The sequence below is a fragment of the Oryx dammah genome, unplaced genomic scaffold (assembly GCF_014754425.2).
Source record: "Oryx dammah isolate SB20612 unplaced genomic scaffold, SCBI_Odam_1.1 HiC_scaffold_4, whole genome shotgun sequence".
In the NCBI taxonomy this organism is placed as follows: Eukaryota; Metazoa; Chordata; class Mammalia; order Artiodactyla; family Bovidae; genus Oryx; species Oryx dammah.
In genome coordinates this window covers 18,386,573-18,400,650 of record NW_024070188.1, presented here as the reverse complement: position 1 = coordinate 18,400,650, position 14,078 = coordinate 18,386,573, and positions in this window count along the sequence as shown.

The following is a 14,078-nucleotide window of genomic DNA, read 5'->3' as shown; positions in this document are numbered from 1 at the left end:
ATTACTTTACTAGTGTGTGAGATGAGTACAATTGTGTGGTAGTTTGAGCATTCTTTGGCATTGCCTTTCTTTGATATTGGAATGAAAACTGACCTTTTGCAGTCCTGTGACAACTGCTGAGTTTTCCAAGTTTGCTGGGATATTGAGTGCAGCACTTTAACAGCATCATCTTTTAGGATTTGAAATAGCACAACTGGAATTCCATCACCTCCAGCTGGTTTTGTTTGTAGTGATGCTTCCTAAGGCCCACTTGACCTTGCATTCCAGGATGTTTGGCTCTAGGTGAGTGATCACACCATCATGATTATCTGGGTCATGACGATCTTTTTTGTATAGTTCTGTGTATTCTTGCCACCTCTTCTTAATATCTTCTGCTTCTGTTCGGTCCATACCACGTCTGTTCTTTATTGTGCCCATATTTGCATGAAATATTCCCTTAGTATCTCTAATTTTCTTGAAGAGATCTCTTGTCTGTCCTGTTCTATTGTTTTCCTCTATTTCTTTGCACTGATCACCGAGGAAGGATTTCTTATCTCTCATTGCTATTCTTTGGAGCTCTGCATTCAAATGGGTATATCTTTCCTTCTCTCCTTTGCCTTTCACTTCTCTTCTTTTCACAGCTATTTGTAAGGCCTCCTCAGACAACCACTTTGCCTTTTTGCATTTCTTTTTCTTGGGGATGGTCTTGATCACTGCCTCCTGTCCTTAGTTCTTCAGGCACTCTGTGTATCAGATCTAATCCCTTGAATGTATTTGTCACTTCCACTGTGTAATCATAAGGAATTTGATTTATGTCATACCTGAATGGTCTAGTGGTTTTCCCTACTTTCTTCAATTTAAGTCTGAATTTGGCAATAAAGAGTTCATGACCCAAGCCACAGTCAGCTCCTGGACTTTATTTTGCTGACTTTATAGAGCTTCTCCATCTTTGGCTGCAAAGAATATAATCAATCTGATTTCAGTATTGACCATTTGGTGATGTCCATGTGTAGGATCATCTCTTGTATTGTTGGAAGAGGGTGTTTGCTATGACCAGGGCATTCTCTTGGCAAAACTCTATGAGCCTTTGCCCCACTTTATTCTGTATTCCAAGGCCAAATTTGCCTGTTACTCCAGGTATTTCTTGACTTCCTACTTGTGCGCTCTGCTGCTGCTAAGTCACTTCAGTCGTGTCCAATTCTGTGCGACCTCATAGACGGCAACCCACGAGGCTCCCCCATCCCTGGGATTCTCCAGGCAAGAACACTGAAGTGGGTTGCCATTTCCTTCTCCAATGCATGAAAGTGAAAAGTGAAAGTGAAGACGCTCAGTCATATCCGACTTTTAGCGACCCCATGGACTGCAGCCCACCAGGCTGCTTGGTCCATGGGATTTTCCAGGCAAGAGTACTGGAGTGAGTTGCCATTGCCTTCTCCGCATGTGCGCTCTAGTCCCCTATAATGAAAAGGAGATCTTTTATGGGTATTAGTTCTAGAAGGTCTTGTAGTTCTTATAGAACTGCTCAACTTCAAGTTTTCCAGCATTATTGACCATGGCATAGACTTGGATTACTGTGATATTAAATGTTTTGCCATGGAAGCGAACAGAGATCATTCTGTCATTTTTGAGATGGCATCCAAGTATTGCATTTCGGACGTTTTTGTTGACTATGATGGCTACTCCATTTCTTCTAAGGGATTCTTGCCCACAGAAGTAGGTAGAGTGGTTATCTGAGTTAAATTCACCCATTCCAGTCCATTTTAGTTCACTGATTCCTAAAATATTGATGTTCACTCTTGCCATTTCCTTTTTTGACCACTTCTGATTTGCCTTGATTCATGGACCTAACAGTCCAGGTTCCTATGCATTATTGCTCTTTACATGATTGGACTTTACTTCCATCACCAGTCACCAGTCATATCCACAACTGGGTGTTATTTTTGCTTTGGTTCCATCTCTTCATTCGTTCTGGAGTTATTTCTCCACTGATCTCCAGTAGCATATTGGGCATCTACCATCCAGGGGAGTTAATCTTTTAGTGTGCTATCTTTTGCCTTCTCATACTGTTCTTGGGATTCTCAAGGCAAGAATACTGAAGTGGTTTGCCATTCCCTTCTCCAGTGAACACAGACATGTGTGTTAATATGCCAGTGGATGGGCTGACTTAAATCCAATTGAACTTATTTTTTTTCTTTCATATTTCTAAAAGTAAGTTTCCATTTTCTCCTTACTTATGTTGTTTTTTACATAAAATATGCTATCCCTGTTTTTGTTTCTCTGTATGTGTTTTTTCTTGGTTCTGTGACTGCTTTAAATTTCTGTCAGTGGTTTTGAGCAATTTTACTATGATGGTCCTTGGTTTCATTTTCTTTATGCTTCTTGCTCTTGAATTTCTTAAATTGGTGGGTCATTGAGCTTCTTGATACTGTACTTTTATAAATTACTCTTAGAAGTTTTTGTCTCTGCAGAATTGTTTAATCCTCTTTTCTTTCACTGTAGGGACCCTAATTGCACAAATATTAGCAGGCTTGAAAATGTCTCAAAATTCACTGCTATTTTTTTAATTTTATGTTTTTATTTCTGTATTTCATTTTGAATACTTTCTATTATTGTATTGTCAAGGTCACTAATCTTTTCTTCTGCAGTGACTAATTTGCTGTTGGTAGCATACAGTGGAATTTTCTCTTCAGACATCTCTAAAGGTTTATTTTAGGTCTTATTTGTATATTCCATGTCTCTACTTAACTTTTTATTAAGCATTATAAACTGCAGTTTGTAATAGTTATTTTAATATTTGTTGTTATCAGTTGCTAAGTCGTAGCTAATTTTGTGTGTGTGTGTGATCCCGTGGACTGTAGCCCACCAGGCTCCTCTGTCCATGGGATTTTATAGGCAAGAATACTGGAATTGGTTGCCCTTTCCTTCTCCAGGGGATCTTCTTGAGCCAGGGATCAAACCTACATCTCTTGCTTCTCCTGTGATGGCAGGCAGATTTTCTACACTAGTGCCACATAGGAATCTCTGTTTTTATATAGTTGTCTATAAATTCTGGCATCTGTGAGATTTTAGGTTGTTCTTTTTAAATTTATTTTTAATTGAAGGATAATTGCTTTAAAATATTGTGTTTCTGCCATATATCAACATAAATCAGCTGTAGGTATACATATGTTTCCTCCCTCTTCTTTACCCTCCCTCCCATCTCCTACCCCATACCACCCATCTAGGCTGTCACAGAGCACCAGTTTGAACTCCTTGAGTGATACAGCAAATTCTCCTGGCTATCCATTCTACATTTGGTAGTGTTTGTGTACCAGTGCAATTCTCTCCATTCGTTCAGTTCAGTCACTCAGTCGTGTCCGACTCTTTGTGACCCCATGAATCACAGCACGCCAGGCCTCCCTGTCCATCACCAACTCCCAGAGTTCACTCAGATTCCTGTCCATCGAGTCAGTGATGCCATCCAGCCATCTCATCCTCGGTCGTCCCCTTCTCCTCCTGCCCCCAATCCCTCCCAGCATCAGAGTCTTTTCCAATGAGTCAACTCTTTGCATGAGGTGGCCAAAGTACTGAAGTTTCAGCTTTAGCATCAGTCCTTCCAAAGAACACCCAGGACTGATCTTTAGAATGGACTGGTTACATTTTGTTTGTTGAATATTTTTTTGTATTCCTACAGAGTTTATTAAGCTTTATTCTGAAACAAAGTTAATATACTTGGAAACAGTTTGTTTCTTTTGAGTCTCATGTGTAAGTTTTGTTAGGGGTGGTTAGAACAGTTTGTAATCTAGGAATAATTATTCCTCACTATTGAGGCAAGGTCTTCCTGATGGCTCAATGGATGAATAATCCACCTGATCTGCAGGAGACTTGGGTTCGATTCCTGGGTCCGGAAGATCCTCTGAGGGAGGAAATGATAACCCACTTCATCTTTCTTGCCTGGGGAAATTCCATGGATAGAGGAGCCTGGCAGGCTACCGTCCATGAGGTTGCAAAGAGTAGGACATGACAACTCAAGACTGAGGCAAGATTCTTCTAAAAGCTCTACTAGATGAATCCGAATAATGAGTTTTTCTAAGCTATCAAGCATTATTTCTGTGTACAGTATGCGTGCTAAGTCACTTCAGTCTTGTCTGACTCTTTGCCACCCTGTGGACTGTAGCCCACCAGACTCCTCTGTCCATGGCCTCCTCCAGGCAAGAATACTGGAGTGGGTTTCCATGCGCTCCTCCAGGGGATCTTCCTGACCCAGGGATTGAACCTGCATCTCTTAAGTCTCCTGCACTGGCAGGTGGGGTCTTTACCACTAGAGTCACCTGGGAAGCCCTCTTTGTACAATGGGCATTATTTAATCCTTTTAGATGGATCTTCCTCTGGCCTCAGGAAAGTTCCTTACATGCATGCATTGACTGAAAAGTGTTCTACTGAATATTCAAAGGGTACCCTCTGCAGGTCCCCAGAGCTTTCTTTCAATGCTGCTGTTGTTTCCGGTACTCTGTTCTGCAACTATAGCACCTTGTTCTCCCCAGACTCTCAGTTCAATCTTCTGTTTCAATACTCCTGGATTTCCTCTCCCTGAATTATAGCCTAAAAACTTTCTCAAAGATATAAGCTAAAATAATCATAGGATCATCTTATTTGTTTCCCATATCACTGTAATCATTCTTTATTGTTTGATGTGCAGTGTCTTGAAAACAACTGTTTAATACATTCTGTCTGATTTTTTATTATTTCAGGCAAGGAGATAAATTTAGTTCATGCTATTGCATCATGACCAGAAACAAAAGTATGATTAAACTTCTAAAAATCCATTTATATATGTATTTCACCTTAAAAATAAAACATATATTTGTGCAATATAATGATGTCTTTAGTCTTGCACTTCTCTTTTCAATGTTTCTCTTATTACTCTTTAACTTCATACATGCCAAACACATTAATTTAAATTTTTTAGTACAAAATAACCATGGGTGAACTAAGGGAATGGAAAGATGCATTTTATTGTAGTTTGTTATTCAGTCCCCCAATCTGGTCCAACTCTTTGCAATCCCATGGACTGCAGCACGCCAGGCCTCTCTGTCCCTCACCATTTCCCAAAATTTGCCCAAGTTCATGTCCATTGCACTGATGATGGCATCAAGCCATCTCATCCTCTGATGCTCTCTTCTCCTTCTGCCCTCAATCTTTCCCAGCATCATGGACTTTTCCAATGAGTCATCTATAGTTTAACTAGTTAATATTTTTAGGCATGTAATAAGCATTTTTTCTTGGTATGTTAAGTAATACTTTTTTCATGATTGACTGAAATTGGTTAAAACAGTATTATAGTGCATCAAAAAGTTAACATGTACAGTTGACCCATCAACAATGTGGGAGTTAGGGGCACTGCTGGGGGCCAGTGTGAGGAACTCCACCCATGGCAAAGGTCATGAGGAAAGAAGCTTGGCATACGCAAAGGCGTGATCAAGCCTCAGGAAACCCCCTGTTCCCGAGGATCTACCCCCCAAACCAGAGTACTTTACGAGGAGCTCTCCCCCATAACCATTTCTCTCAGAGAAGGAGTTAACTTGCAGCTCCAGTTAATAAAAATTCCTGGGCGTGACAAGAGTGTTTCAACTTACAAACTCCTCTGAAGGTTCTCTGGCCTGCCTGATCAGGTTTGTCTGGCCACATGTGATTGTTTACAGCCTCCCAACCTTGAGAGGCACGAGATGCTTGAAAACTTTCTAAATACAGACTCTTTTAAGAAGTTAGAAAATTATTAGTATAGTTTAGTGGGTTGATTAGGAATTATATTGGTGAAGGGTTTTTTCATTTGTCGTGCCAATAATTACTGCTAATTCCCTGCCCTGGGTGTGACAAGGGTGTCTCAGGTCAAACCTCTCTGCTGACAGATTAGCTTGTGTGACAACCTCTCAACCATAAACAGCACAGAGAGTTTGGAGTATTAGCATAGGGCTTCTTTTTTCATTGATGAGTCAAAGATTGCCATCAGGCCTCCATATCCTTAGGCACCTGGGAATATATTAATCAATGTATCTGGAATATAGAAGAGGAAATATAGTAGTTTTTGATGTTAGCAATACTAGACTTTTTGAGTTAATGAATTTTCTCTTTTATTATAGACCACTGTACTTTGTTATAAATCACTGTGTCCTTGCTATGCAAAAATGTAACTTTATCACTACCTTAAGACTAAATAGATCTTATGGGAAATATTGGTGAAAGGTTTTTCATTTGTTGGGTTGATGTTTGCTGCTAAATCTCCATATTCCCTGCCCTTATAATGAATATAACTAGCATATAGGAGAAATAAGTATTAACCTTTAAGATTAATCATGTTAAACCTTAGGTTAAGTAAATTCCTTTCTTGATTGTAACTCACTACACCCTCACCCTATAGGAATGCAACTTTATTTGGAGGGTGGCGCCTGATTTAAGAAAAAAAATCACCCCTGGAAAAATAAGTTTTCTGGTTAACTGACCAGTATCAGAAAGGGCCATAAAATGTCAGCAGGCCTCATGGCCAGAAGATGATGTAAAAACCCATAAGACCTTTGTATAATTTTATATGAAGCACCTGATTGTGACAAGGGTCAGGTCTGCTGACCCCTGCTTGACTCTGTATTCATCCCTATGTATAACAAAAGGTATATAAACAAACCTGAAAAATAAAGAAATCGGATCAGTTTCTGGAAAGACTGATTCCCCCATGTCATTTCTTTCTTGCTCCCCATTTTTCTGGCTGAATTCCCATCTGGAGCATGGATGCTATTCCACGTAAACCAAGTTATTCAGCCTCTTTTTCTCCACTAATTTTCCTACTACACTATCTGTTTCTAATCTATCTCTATATCTGTAATTAAGATTTTTCCTAGGAAGCCGATTCCGTCCCCTCCTTCGAATCACCCTGGATCCACCGGGGCTGGACCCCGGCAGGGAACCAACATCCTGCAAAGTCAAAAATTCTTGTACTGCTATGTCTGCCTCAAAAACAAAGTAATTCATAAATGACTGATCTAAGTGCAGAAAGCTGAAATAGTTTGAACAGTCTCAAACCCTATTTCTCAAACCCTGAGATTCCACACATGTGATCTCTAGTTGAATGCACACTTTTCCCTATATTTCAGTTCAGTTCAGTCACTCAGTCGTGTCTGACTCTTTGCAACCCCATGAACCACAGCACGCCAGGCCTCCCTGTCCATCACCAATTCCCAGAGTCCACCCAAACTCATGTCCATTGAGTCGGTGATGCCATCCAACCATCTCATCCTCTGTCGTCCCCTTCTCCTCCTGTCCTCAATCTTTTCCAGCATCACGGTCTTCTCAAATGAGTCAGCTCTTCCATCATGTGGCCAGAGTATTGGAGTTTCAGCTTCAGCATCAGTCCTTCCAATGAACACCCAGGACTGATCTCCTTTAGGATGGACTGGTTGGATCTCCTTGCAGTTCAAGGAACTCTCAAGAGTCTTCTCCAACACCACAGTTCAAAAGCATCAATTCTTTGGCACTCAGCTTTCTTTATAGTCCAACTCTCACATCCATACATAACCACTGGAAACACCATAGCCTTGACTAGATGGACCTTTGTTGGCAAAGTAATGTCTCTGCTTTTGAATGTGCTATCTAGGTTGGTCATAACTTTCCTTCCAAGGAGTAAGCGTCTTTTAATTTCATGGCTGCAATCACCATCTGCAGTGATTTTGGAGCCCAGAAAAATAAAGTCTGATACTATTTCCCCACCTATTTCCCATGAAGTGATGGGACCAGATGCCATTATCTTCATTTTCTCAATATTGAGCTTTAAGCCAACTTTTTCACTCTCCTCTTTCACTTTGATCAAGAGGATCTTTAGTTCCTCTTCACTTTCTGCCCTACGGGTGGTGTCATCTGCATATCTGAGGTTATTGATATTTCTCCCAGCAATCTTGATTCTAGCCTATTCTGCCTCCAGCCCAGTGTTTCTCATGATGTACTCTGCATAGACGTTAAATAAGCAGGGTGACAATATACAGCCTTGACGTACTCCTTTTCCTATTTGGAACCAGTCTGTTGTTCCATGTCCAGTTCTAACTGTTGCTTCCTGACCTGCATACAGATTTCTCAAGGGGCAGGTCAGGTGGCTTGGTATTCCCATCTTTTCAGAATTTTCCACAGTTTATTGTGCCCTGTACTTAAAGATCTGTAAAATAGAAATACAGAGATTATGTTTATTGAAACAGTCTACATATAAATGAACCCACATAATTCAAAAGCATGTTGTTCAAGACAACTCTATTTACATCAGTTTTACATACTTGTAACCACTGAAATACATACTTTCAGGGATTCAGGGATTAAACAAAAGTTTTAGTGTTCAACTTTAGTAAACCTGTGGAAAGAGTCTGGCTTCCTGGAACTTGAGACATCTTTTTCCTCTCTTTCTCTCTCTATGCTATTTCTTTGGATGTTTGGATAAAAGTAAGCTAATGTTTTTAATTTTTTTAAATTGAGTGCCTATACCATAGACTATATGTGCATAAGGTGAATAGATGCTTATATAGTAAAATCAATTAATATTTTTCCATAAGTAATATATTATCTTGTTTCTGTGTTAGATGTAAAGAATTCTAGTCTTTTTGTTAAATATTTGACTCTTCCTAAGGTGTTACTTATTTGTTTACTTTTATAGAGAGCACAGCTCCTCCCTCACAGTTTTGTTAAACTTAAATATTTAATTCACAAAGTGCCTCAAGATCAGTAGGTAGAAATAATTTATATCATGAATGTAAATTTGTTCTGCTAATTGCATAAATATTGAAAACATCCTAATGGATTAGGTCAAGCTTAAAATATGTTACGTTTCAAGTTATTATTATAATGATGTATAAAACTGAAACTTTTAGTGCTTACACTTTTTCATACATGGGAGTGGGGTTTTGCTTTATGACACGGATTTATATAACTGAGTCCTGAACAAACGTGTTCTGATAAACCCTTGGTTACAGGTAGAGAGCAAGTTGGCAATAGGATAAATTCTGTCATGGTGAATTCTTGGAATTTGAGCCTTAGATAAATTTTACTCTCTTTAGTGGCTTGTGCTTAAAAATATATTTAATGGAAAAATTAGCTTTACTAGGTAAAACTGTTTAATTCAGATAACTCTCATTTATTTCTAAAGTGATCTATATTATACATTTTATATGATACTACTATTTGCCATTTAGAGTCAACATAGTCTAAATGCTAAACAAATATAGAATTACATATAATTTTTCTATTTAGATAGGAATGCCTATCTATAAAGAGTTACTGAACTAAATATTTTCACACTAAAACAATATGATAAGATATTTAAGGGAAGAAATAAAAATATTTAGTTCAGAAAGTGAATTATTTTAAAAGTTTCCTAACAGTAATAGTCTAGGTTTTGATTTTTGAGATTTCTTTGCTCTCTTAGCTAGAGAATAAGATGAGTATTCAAATGGACATGTTTCATGTCCTCCTTCTCACCTGTAGTTTGGGGTCATTTTGCCAACCAAGACAGTATACTTCATTTTACCATTTTTGATTTTTATAATTCATCATTATTTTTATAAGTACAGTCTAAGGGATTTTACTGTCTTTAAGATTTCTCATCCTGTAAGTAGAACTGAAAGGTTTGATTTGAAAGTTATTAAAAGAAATAGTAGTAAGCACAATAAAAGATTCTGTTATTCATCATAATGAACAGATGTTCTATATTATTTTTCAGTATTGTGAATGTGATTCCTCCACTTAAATAAGTGAGATAATAGGATGAAAAGATTATCTTCACTGTTCTTTGTGAAAACATAACTGATGCTGTAGTACAGTGTTTTAAATAAATATATATGATTGACTGATATGAAGTGGTACATAGTAATTATGTTAGTATTTATTTCTGTTTCATTATTGAAAATACAATATATAATAGATAAAATATAGAATGGCAATATAGTTGTATCATATATGATGATATGCCTTTATTTAATGTCCCACTTCAATAAATCTCACATTTTTAGTATATTGTTCAGACTATATCTTTCAATGATTATATCCTACTGCTTTTAAATACTGGAAAACATGAAAAGAAATACAAAATTCTAATAGTCATGCATCAAAATCCATTTATATGTTATAGTTGAATTATTCACAATAGGAATAACAAAACATGATATTTTAATATATGTTGTCAATTAATAACATATAGTAATATCAACAAATTGTTGCATAAATACATTTAATTTAAAGGTATAGGATTCCATTATGTATTATAATTATTCTATGTTAATTCTTCTAAATGTCAGATTGCTTTCTAAGTCTATATAAATTAGCCAGTTTTATCTTAATACAAAGGAGGCATGATGTTTGGGTCTTTCTTAATCAAACCTGTTTTTCTGTTGTAAATTAGAAACTAATAGATCATGCAACACTTGTTTCATACTGAACAATTTTAGAAAGGTGCTTCCAAAAAATAAATTATTTCTCTATCCCTGATCTAAAGGGCAAGAGTCAGAGTTGAGTCAGGGAAACAGAAATCATACTAGTTCTTTCAATAGAGAGAATTTAATAAAGAAAAAGGTTATACAGGTGTTGAAGCACTTAATGAACAAGGAAGAGAAACAGTCACTCCAAGATAACTTCAGGAAACAGGTAGCCTCCCTTCAGGGTTAGAGTAGAGAGGGAGAAGTTGAGGTTATCCATATCTACAATTTCAAAGAGAAATTCTTCAAATCTGAAGCTCAGATGTTAGAATGTCAGATGCTACCTGGCTGCTGGGGCAGCTTTTCCTTCAGCAGCTTGGACAGAAACTCATTATGTTTGGTTCTAAATATGTCAAGGTACCCTAGAGTTTAGAAGTTACTACTACATCTGGATTTCAGTGCCATTGCTGAAGTGATGCTGGAAAGCAGAACCATCTACAAACCTTGGCAGGAGAATTCTTCTAAGTCCCATTCCCAGTCACTGGGACCAGCGAGGGCTGGCATTAGCATTTGAGAATAGTGCTCTGAGCCTGGTCAATGATCGTTTGAGTGCTGTCTTCCATTTCCCAATTTGTTCTCTCTGACCACATTCTAAAGCATCGGTTTAACCTGTGATCCCATACTACTTGTCACATTGAGTCTTTGAGGTGTCTGAGCCTGTGGTTGACCTGAATTGCTGAGGGCATCCTAAGGAGAGGGCTCCTCTCACTGGTTGCTATGGTGCTTCTTTTGAATTATCACACAAGTTTATACTACCAGAATGGTGTTGATTTGGATGTTTCTCCCTCGTGCTGGACACAGGGGTGAATTGAGGGTTCTGGGTTATGCAGCGTTCACTATTAGTCTTTGGGCTTAAGACACGTGTATGGGCTCACCTGTCAGATGACGTCTGTCTGTGTTCTGACCACAGTGCCTTCTCTAGTCTACAGCACCTGAAGGAGTGAGGATGGTGGCAGGTATCCTTCACCTTGTGTGCTTCTTGCCACTGGCCTCCAAGGTGGTCAACTTATCCCTTCCATAGTCTTCATGGTATATGTCACGAATTCTTGTGAGAGTGACCATGACTTTCTCACCTAAGAGCTTGAACGACTGATGTTTGGCAATGATCAAAGGTCCTTCAGATTGTTATCTTCTCTTTCCTCTGATTGATGTGGTAAGGCCCAGCTCTTCTAAGCCATTTATAAGCTGTCCAAGACAGGAACAGTAGTCCCTAAACAAGTAAAACTGCTGTTTTTGCTCTACTCTTATCCCTTTACCTTATTTTTCCCCACTCATAGTAATATGCATAAGACAGGGATTTAGTCAATTTTGAAAGAGATTACATTATAGGCATGTACTGATTATGAACTTGAGGGCTCAAGAAAACACAATTAGGAAATGTATTATCCTACCTTAATACTATAAAATTCCAAACAGTAAATTTAACATGATTGAATTGTTATTTTTTTTTTTTTTAATAATCTGAGCAAGACTAGCTTTCAGGTGCTAATAGTCAATGAAGCATAGTAATAACTTTGGAGACAATCATTGAAAGCCAATATTCTCAAGTGGCCCAATAGATAATGCAGCATCATGAACAATAGTGTAAGCATTGTTCATAGCACTAAATAAATGATGTGTGTCTCAGAAGTATTTAGGCTTGGTTCCACTGTCTATTAAGTGGGCAATAGCATTATGTCTAAAAACAATGTACATGCCCTTATTAAAAACACTTTATTGCTAAAAAATTCTGTCTCTGATCCTTCAGTCAGTCATTGTAATAACATCAAAGATGACTGTTCACTTATCACCATATAAAATATAATAATAATGAAAAAGTTTGAAATATTGCAAAAATTACCAAAATGTGACATATGATTCAAAATGAGCAAATTCTGCTAAATAAGCAGTGCTGATAAACATGCACAATTGCCACTAATTTTCAACATAGAAAAAATACAATATCTATGAAGATAGTAAAGTGAAGTATAATAAAATGAGGTATACTTGGATTAGGAAAATAACTATATTGTTTTAGTCAAGCAAGCATTGAAAAGCCTTTGTAGTTGTTGCTGTTTAGTTACTAAGTCATATCTAACTCTTTGAAACCCAATGGACTGTGGCCCACCACGCTCCCCTGTCCATGGGATTTCCCCAGCAAGAATACTGGAGTGGGTTGCCATTTCTAGGGGATCTTCCTGACCCAGGGATCGAACACACATCTCCTGCATTGGCTAAGCCAACAGCTATAGCACCATGACTAATAAGAGTCACTCCTGTTTTTTTTTTTTTTTCCAGCATAAGACATAAGAAATTATCCAAGAATGGTATATTTGAAAATAGAACACATGATTTGTGCATTTCAAGATATATACATTTACCTCAAAATAAAGAGATCAAATTGCCAGCATCTGCTGGATAATGGAAAAAGCAAGAGAGTTCCAGAAAAAACATCTATTTCTGCTTTATTGACTATGCCAAAGCCTGGCTTCAGCAATACATGAACCGTGAACTTCCTGATGTTCAAGCTGGATTTAGAAAAGGCAGAGGAACCAGAGATCAAATTGCCAACATCCGCTGCATCATGGAAAAAGCAAGAGAGTTCCAGAAAAACATCTATTTCTGCTTTATTGACTATGCCAAAGCCTTTGACTGTGTGGGTCACAATCAACTGTGGAAAATTCTGAAAGAGATGGCAATACCAGACCACCTGACCTGCCTCTTGAGAAATCTGTATGCAGGTCAGGAAGCAACAGTTAGAACTGGACATGGGGGGGGCGGTCCTAAGATGGCGGAGGAATAGGAAGGGAAGACCACTTTCTCCCTCACAAATTCCTCAAAAGATCATTTCAACGCGGAGCAAACTCCACAAAACAACCTCTGAATGCAGGCAGAGGACATCAGGCAACCAAAAAAGCAGATCATTGTCTTCAAAACCAGGTAGGAAAAAATATAAAAGACGAGAAAAGAGACAAAGGAGGTGGGGAGGGAGCTCCGTCCCGGGAAGGGAAGCCCGTCCCGGGAAGGGAATTCTAAGAAGAGAGGTTTCCAAACACAAGGAAACACTCTACCTGCCGAGTCTAAGGCGAGCCTTGGAAACACAGAGGGCAACATAACAGGAAGGAAAAACGAATAAATAATTAAAACCAACAGATTACGAGCCCAACAGTAACTCCCCCAGCGGAAAAGCCGCGCAGACGCCTGCAGCCGCCGCTAGCAAGTGGGGGCAGGGCAGGGAAGCGCGGGAGCCGCGGGCTGCCGCGCTCGGTAAGAAGCAGGCAGAAACGCCCCACGCGTAACCAGAGCGAACGAACTTGGGCGAGCAAACCAGGCTGGGGGATAGCTACCACGCGAAAAGCGCGAACATAAGACCCTGCCAGGACCGCACATAGAACAAAGGACTGAACGGAAATAGCCGGCTGCAGACCATCCCCCGCCGGGGACAGGCAGCCAGAGCTGTAAGGGCTGGAAAGGGGCAATCGCAGCCCCGGAGAGACTACCTAAAAAGCGGGAGGCAGTCTTCTTTGCTGAGACTTCAGGGGATGCAGGACAGTCACCACCCGCCTCACAAGGAGCGCCAGCAGTACACCCAGAAAACTGAGCAGTAGAAACAGAGAAGGGGACAAGTCCCGGCGACCGCGC